Here is an 8075-nt window from a genome sequence, read left to right as displayed (position 1 = left end):
TATGACCGCAAATTAAATTAGTAACAAGAGTACGAAAGATTCTTCTTCTAGTAGTAACAATAATAATGTTAAAGCTAATATTGTTGCTTCTAGTAATTCTCTTGATTCCACTAATGATTTTCTTAGCCAAGTTACACTTGAGCAAGAAAATAGCTTATTGAAGGGAATTATTGAGAAAGGTGTTACAAGAGTCTTGTCAGGAGTAAGCAGTTTGAGGAAATTGTACGCAAGCAATGAAGGCACCAGAAGAATCAAGGTGTTGGTTATTAAGGAAAGTTCAACGCCAATGGAGTTGAATGGGAAGAAGATCAATACCCTAAGATGAAGTTTTTTCCTCAACAAGAGAAGTATGACCCCACTTCTTTCAAAGGGACACAAGCTCAATATGATCTTCCACCACAAGACCACAAGCTAAAAGGAAAGGACAAGCTTCAAGAAGAGATTGATTCATTTGAAGAAGCACCTCAATCCTTTGGTCAAGTGGGTTCCCAAGACTTCATCAAGCTCTACTTCATCAAGTTCGACTACAACTCCAAGGATTACCATCAAGTTGATGTGGGTCCCAAAGAAGAAGAACTAAAGTGTTCTTGAGGGTGACTCCGCCAACAAACTTCACTCATATTCACTTTGGCATGAACTTGTGCAACCAACTTCAACATCTTGCACTAGTTCATGGAGTCACAAACACTCTTGTTGGTAAGACAAGGGAGAAGGTATTCAATGCATTCATGGATATCATACTATGTACTTCACTCTATGTCTATGGATATTTTCGTATGTTCCTTGTGGGACTAACCCATGTAGGTATTGAAAGTGAAAAAATCCAAATGATAGCTCCCAACTCTTGATGGACTACATCAACATTGAGCATCCACATCTTCACTATCTACATGAAGTCATAATCAACAAAACCCAAGGTTAGTTCATGCCTCTTTGGGGGGATAACATCTACGGGGAGATTTGATCTAAGACTTGAGCTAAAGCAACTCTAATGGTGTGAACACATTAATGCTTTATGTAAAACGGGTAACCCCACTTGTGCTTAAATGATGAGCATGACCTATCATGAAATGTTCTCATTTTACTCCTAAGTCAATATACTCATATATAGATGACCTAGTCATCGCCAATTGCTTGATAGATGCTAGAATTGGTTGTGCATGTTTGACACATATTTTATTTGCTATCTTATTGTGTGAGCATGTTGGTACGGATGTTTTCTTCTTTCGAGGACATCCATTTGTTATTTTGATTGTCTTGGTTTTTTGGCTAAGTGGATGCATAAGAATGCCTAAGCACCTCCTCTAGCTATCTATTCTTTCTTGTCTCAAATTCTATTCTTGCCACATCACAAAAATTGAACAAGTCATTTTTAGACCCTCCGGGTGAGGCGCACTCGGAGTCACCGATTTGAGAAGGACTGGGCTCCAAAACCTTCTACTTGTTTTCGGTTGGACCAATTCACTCAAACTCAATTAAACCAAAATCATTTAGATTGATCTAGATTTCCTTCTTGGTGTCACCGAGTTGAACCATTTCAGAGCCACCGATGTGTTATACTGCTAGCTGTTACACATATTGGTGCCACTGAGTTGTTCCAGTCGGAGCCACCGATAGGACATGGGTATATATACATCCGCGGCCCATACATTCAATTTTTTTCAAACATCACGTTCTTGCACCCCGTTGCTACCGTCACCCTTGTCTCCAGATCATCGCCCTCTTTTCCAACGTGCCCTTGCCACCGGACTCCGTCGCCGTCAATTGAAATCCTCCCTGCCCTTTCCGCCGTAGAGAATCTCCACCAAGTTAGGGTGAGATTTGACCCCCTTCGTGTTCTAAATTCTGATTCAGTGCACGGATGGATTGCCATTATTCTTGCCATGTATTGAAATCCTCCTATCCACTACAAATTCCGTAGATCAGTTTTGAGCAAAAGATTTAGGTTTAAGTTCCGGCCAAATGCATCTCGGACCGACCGATTCAAATTTTTGGAATCATCAATTTGTCCCAGGCCATTGCACTAGTACATCTCGGTGCCACCGAGTTGTACTAATCGGTGAGATGAAAGTAAAGTTTTCATGAAACCCTAGCATATCAAAGACACCGAGCCACATATCGATCAGACCGAAAATTGTGTGTAATGTTTCTATTAAGTGCTTCAGTATCACCGAGATGATCAACTCGGTGGATCTGAAATGCCTTCTGTGAAAACTTGAAACTAAGATTTGAACTCAATTTTCTTCAAAAACAATCTGCTTTTTGTGATGACTCATCTACTCTGCCCATACCCAACTATTCACAAGGTCAGCTTGCGAAATTTCAGAAGCCAATGACAGTCAGAATGCCTTAGAAGCAAATGTTGACCTAAGTGAAGGCTCTAGTCCTGAAGATAGCTACTATGAGGGAGAAAGGAGTTCTCCAGAACTGCCTAAAGCTACTACCAGGGCAAGGAAGAAGAGAACCTCAAATGATGAGGATGAGGATTTTGTTGTTGAGGGAGCAACATCAAAGAAGAAGATTGTGCTTAGAAAGGAACATGGCACTACTACTAGTGCCAAACCATCTGTCAGCTCCAAGGATAGAACGGCAGTAAGGAAGGTTCCTCGGTCTAAGAAGGACAAGATCTCTGAGGAGGAGCCACCAAAGAAAAAGAGAGTGACAAAGGAGTCTTTTCAAGTGATCTTCAAACCTACCTCCATGAGAGATGACATGCCTGAAGGCGAAGAGGAAGAGCGTGCAGCTAATCCACCTCCTGCCAAGTCTCAGAAACTTATGATAGATGCAATGAAAACTACTGCTACCTCCAAGTCCAAACCCAAAGCTCCAGCACCCAAGAGGACTACAAGAAATTTCTCTGCTAGTGAGAAGAACAAGGCCCGATTGCCTGAAGCTACTATTCATGATGAGCCACTGTGCTCAGAAAGTTCAGACCCAAGATTCCAGAGCATGGCAATGCCCATCCTGTTGCTGAGAACATGATGCAGAGGAAAGGTAAAGGTCTGCATCAATGGAGATTGTCTGATCCCTATGTTGTCATAAGGAGGACTGCTTGTGATTATTATTTCCACACTAGAGAGTAACAAGATTTCTATGAAACTGTGGTGCTAGATAAGAAGCCTATTGCCAATGACATGAAATGGGTGGATTGGGAATACATTGATGATAATGAAGACAACTTCCCCCCATGTTCATGAGAGCTTCAAGCTTGCTGGTGTTGATGCTTTTGTTGGGAAAAAGCTTACCAAGTGGAATAATGAAATGATTATGCAATTCTATTCTACTGCTCATTTCTATCCAGACGGAAAGATTGTGTGGATGACTAAGGGAGTGAGATACCAGTCAACCATCTCTGAGTGGACTGATCTTCTTGGTGCTCTAGAAGAAGACGAGAGATATTGATGTATATGCAAAGCCCTAGATGGATCACAACTCCATGAAGAACATGTACAAGTGCATTCCTGAGAAAGATCTTGAGACACACAGGCTAGGATCTGTGAAGCATTTGTTGTCTGGATTGGCCACCATAAACACTACTTTGAGGCATATGTCGGTGTCAAAACCAGCGGATCTCGGGTAGGGGGTCCCGAACTGTGCGTCTAAGGCTAATGGTAAAAGGAGGCAGGGGACATGATGTTTTACCCAGGTTCGGGCCCTCTCGATGGAGGTAACACCCTACTCCTGCTTGATTGATCTTGATGATATGAGTATTACAAGAGTTGATCTACCACGAGATCGTAGAGGCTAAACCCTAGGAGCTAGCCTATAGTTATGATTATGATTGTGATTGTCCCCTACGGACTAAACCCTCCGGTTTATATAGACACCGGAGGGGGCTAGGGTTACACAAAGTCGGTTACAAAGAAGGAGATCTAGCACCCGAATCACCAAGCTTATCTTCCATGGAAAGGAGAGTCCCATCCGGACACGCGACGAAGTCTTGAACCTTGTATCTTCGTAGTCCAACAGTTCCGCCAAAGTGTATAGTTCGGATGTCCGGATACCCCCTTATCCAGGACTCCCTCAGTAGCCCCTGAACCAGGCTTCAATGATGATGAGTCCGGCGCGCAGATTGTCTTCGGCATTGTAAGGTAGGTTCCATCTCCGAATACTCCAAGGTAGATTCTTGACACAAGGATCGTGTCCGGCTCTGCAAAATAATTTCTACACACCATCGTAGAGAGCACAACACTTTACAAATCTAATCTGCTGACAATTTTTCACAGGGGGGCCCTTACGCCGCGGTCTGGCTTAATACAAACCGGGTTTTTTTTCATCCTACCACGACACGCACTGCAAGGCAGTTTCATTGGCACGCCTCATCGAAGCAGAGATCGTGTCCCCCTTATTGCGGGATTCTCATCAATACGGGTGTGGGCCACCCAACTATGCATGTTGGCATGCCTCCGCATTTTTAGGTAAGTCCTGAACGGTTACGCTAAGGACGCTTGATATTCACCCCATTTATAGAGGGGCCGAGGCCTATCCCTCTCTCTTACCATGCTTGCGCCTTTCCGCATCTCGAGTTCCAACACCAGAAGCTCAAGCTTAGGCACTTCGAATCTTCAATCATGTCTGGATCCAACCTTCAAGGCTGGTGGATGGCCTCCTCTGTCACAGAGGAGGACATTGCGAAGCTTAGGGAGGCCCGATATCTGACCGCCCACATCAAGCACCGGCTTCCTGCTCTAGGGTAGGTCATCCCTACTCCCGAGCCCAACGAGAGCTTCGTATTTGTTTCTCACTTCCTCCGAGGCTTAGGCTTCACCCTCGATACCTTCGTGAGAGGGCTCATGTTCTATTACGGGCTAGATTTTCACGATCTAGCTCCGGACTCCATCCTTCACATCTCGTCATTTATCGTCGTGTGCGAAGCCTTCCTCCACATCACCCCACACTTCGGCTTATGGCTCAAGACCTTCAATGTAAAGCCGAAGGTGATCGAGGGGCGACACACGGAGTGCGGAGGCGCTGCAATAAGCAGAAACGCCGTTGCCCCATGGCTAGAGAGTTTCTTCCCGGAGGTGTCCGATCTATGGCAGCGGAGGTGGTTCTACGTCACGGCTCCCCGAGGCACAAAGTGGGCGGCTGCCCCCAACTTCCGCTCGGGCCCTCCGCCTCAACTGGCGTTGTGGGCCAACGTGGGACTGGATTGGGGGCCTACCGATGACGTACCAGCACTGCAGAGCCGTATTTAGGAGCTCCTTGAGAGGGACATTGGTCTTGTCAGGATAATTCAGGTAATGCTAGTTCGACGGATCCTGCCATGAAAACATCAGCCTCTCCGGATGTGGGAGTTCAACCCAGAGGGTCCACGAACTATTTAGCACTTCTTTGGCATGACACTCGAAGGGATGTATAGGTTGTTCTTCGGACAACAAGTAAAGTGTCCAGACACCACCGAGGATGCGGGCCTAAGCTGCAACCGCCCAGATACCCAAGTAAGTAACCCTGAAATCGAACACTTCATTTATATTTATCACAACATAATTCTGAAAACTGTCCGTGGCCAGGATTGGCTCAGCAAGGCGGAGAGAATCAGGTGTCCGGCCCCACTTCCCGAAGGCTCGCCTAATCCTGCAATAGCCAGGATGCTTAGACGGGTGCTAAGTCAAGTGCCCTCGGGGAAAGACGAAGGGAAGGATAGAGAAGCCGAGCTTCACACATTGTACATCCAAACCGGGGGAATTACTGTCTCCATGAAGGAGGATAGTCGGGGAGGGGAATCTAAGGTTTCCTCCGCCCATGGGAAGAAGAGGACCGCCTCCGAAGACATGGAAGCGCAGGTGCCTAGACAAGGGAAGAAAACTTCACCAGGGGCCCTGCTTGGAGGGCGTCCTCACCGTGCCATGCCCGCAAACGGGCCAGCCCTCCACCAAGCTGTAAGTTAATCGTAAATACAAAGCTACTGCTTCCTCCTCCGGGAACAATAACCAGGATCCATCCTTTGAAGTCCGGCTAGTAGCTCTTCTCGACAGAGTTCGTCTTCGGGGGATCTTCTTCCGGAGATGATGGAGAGTGAAACCCCACCTGCCTCTCTGCCCCATAGGGTGGGCGACCCCGAGGTGTCGTCATGGAGAAGTCCACATCCGCCGAGGCCAGAAGCTAACACTCCGGCCGCCCTGAGCCCGGAGCATTCGGCTCCCACGGGGGGCGATAAGAAGGGTCCGGTACAGTCCGGTGACCGGCCGGACACGCTGACGGGCCTTCTGGAGCAAGCTGCTCTCTCGGAGGATCACTATGCGTTAATGGGTACGGTGTTTGAGAAAATTTCAGCCGCCACGAGCGGGTTGAATGAAGCTTTTATGAGCCTGCTCAAAGGCTTTGAGGTACATAATGAAATACGTAATTTTTTGGTTGTACCGCACGCGCTAGGTGTGCTCCGTATAGACAGTAGTCCCTGAGACTCTGGTTGCCAGCCCTAGGCGGTAAATGGAGGATCACACTCTCAAGTAATGATCGCACTGCATTCATGCGCAGGTGGCTAAGGGTCCGGCGATAGGCCGAACCACTGAATTCGCCAAACTGAGGCGACAGATTGATGTGGTGGACGTCGGCATCACGCTTGTAAACGAGTGACTTAACGAGTCACAGAATATGTGCTCTTTTTTCCTCATTTGTATAGGAAATATTAAGAGGAGCATAATGTTAATGCGATATGCTTTTGCTGCAGGCGGAGTTGCTGCCGTGGAGGCCCTGAGGGCGGAACTTGCCCTAGCCAAGGAACAAGCCCGGGCTAGCAATGTGGCTGCCCTAAAGGCGGCCGAAGATTTGAGAGCCGAACTGGCTGCTCATCGCTGAAGCAAAGATAAAATAGCCAAGATGGCTGTGGAGCTGAGAGACGCCGCCGTCCGGTATGAGCTCCTTGAAAAGGATAATCAGGCGAAGTCGGCTGACCTAAAGAGGGCCCTTGATGCGGCCAAGGAGACGCGTTCCGAAATTAGGGATGCGCGGGAGGAGCTTCGAGAGGTCGGAGAGATCGCGGCTGGAAGCCCCTATTTGCTCTGGATGAAGTTCTTAGATCTAAAGTACGCTCCTCTGGATCGGCATTTGAGCGCTGCAGACACGTATGCGGATATGGCAAAAAGTACGGCTGATGCGACCAAGTTCTTCAAGGATAAAAAAGATAATGAAGTAGAAAGGTTGTTGTGGTCGAAACTCAGTGCTCCGACGCGCCCATTGCCATTGAGTGAGAGGATGGCCACTATGGCTGAGCTCCAGAGGTTGTCCGGTCTTGCAATGAGGTATGTAATAGACCATCTATGGCCGAAGGGACCGAGGTCGGACAGTTATTTTGGTTTAGTGCAACAATTACTTGGCGCCGTATCGTGAATCGATGCCGTAAAGAGGTCGGCATGCATAGAGGGTGCGCGGATGGCTCTTGCCCGTGTTAAAACATATAGGGCGGATATGGAGGCCACCATCATTGCAACCCAGAATCCGGCAGGAAGCCAGGACCCAGCCCAGCACTATTTTGAGCAGGTCACAGAAGGTGCCCGTTTAATAGAAGCTCAGTGCTTGAAGAGTGTCATGTTCGAGTGACAAGTTGCTCAATTGTAAGAACAATTGTCCTTTAGTTATAGAGGCTATGTTTATACTTTCGCCCGAAAGTGTTATAGTGCCTCCTGTGCGGCCGTTTGATGTATATATATATGTCCAGAAAGTTAGCAGTCGTTGGCTTCAGCCCCCATGCATATAATGCGGGGGTGTTTGCAAAAATATGTGTAATCACACTTGATCCAACGTCTTGGTCCATTAAGGAGGTTATAGCACATCGAACTAGGCAACCGGACTATATAGCTTTAACACTTTCACTTAGCCATAGGAGTTTGATGGTGGGGCTACTATGTAGCCCCTGGTACCTTCGTGTGCATCCGGATACGGGCACGTATGTACATGACCGGGAAACGGCCCTTCATTAATGCAGAGGAATCCCGAAGATTCCGATGAGTCCTCGAGTGGTTGACCAGTCTCTCACTGTATCATGACAGTAAGTTTTCGGCTTTCTCTACTGAGGTGCTCATCCGGGATAACCAGGGCACAATCGCAGTAGTTCTCCTTTGGCTGCCTTAGCC

The sequence above is a fragment of the Triticum aestivum genome, chromosome 3B (assembly GCF_018294505.1).
Source record: "Triticum aestivum cultivar Chinese Spring chromosome 3B, IWGSC CS RefSeq v2.1, whole genome shotgun sequence".
NCBI classification, from domain to species: Eukaryota; Viridiplantae; Streptophyta; class Magnoliopsida; order Poales; family Poaceae; genus Triticum; species Triticum aestivum.
Note: the sequence above shows the minus strand (reverse complement) of the source record.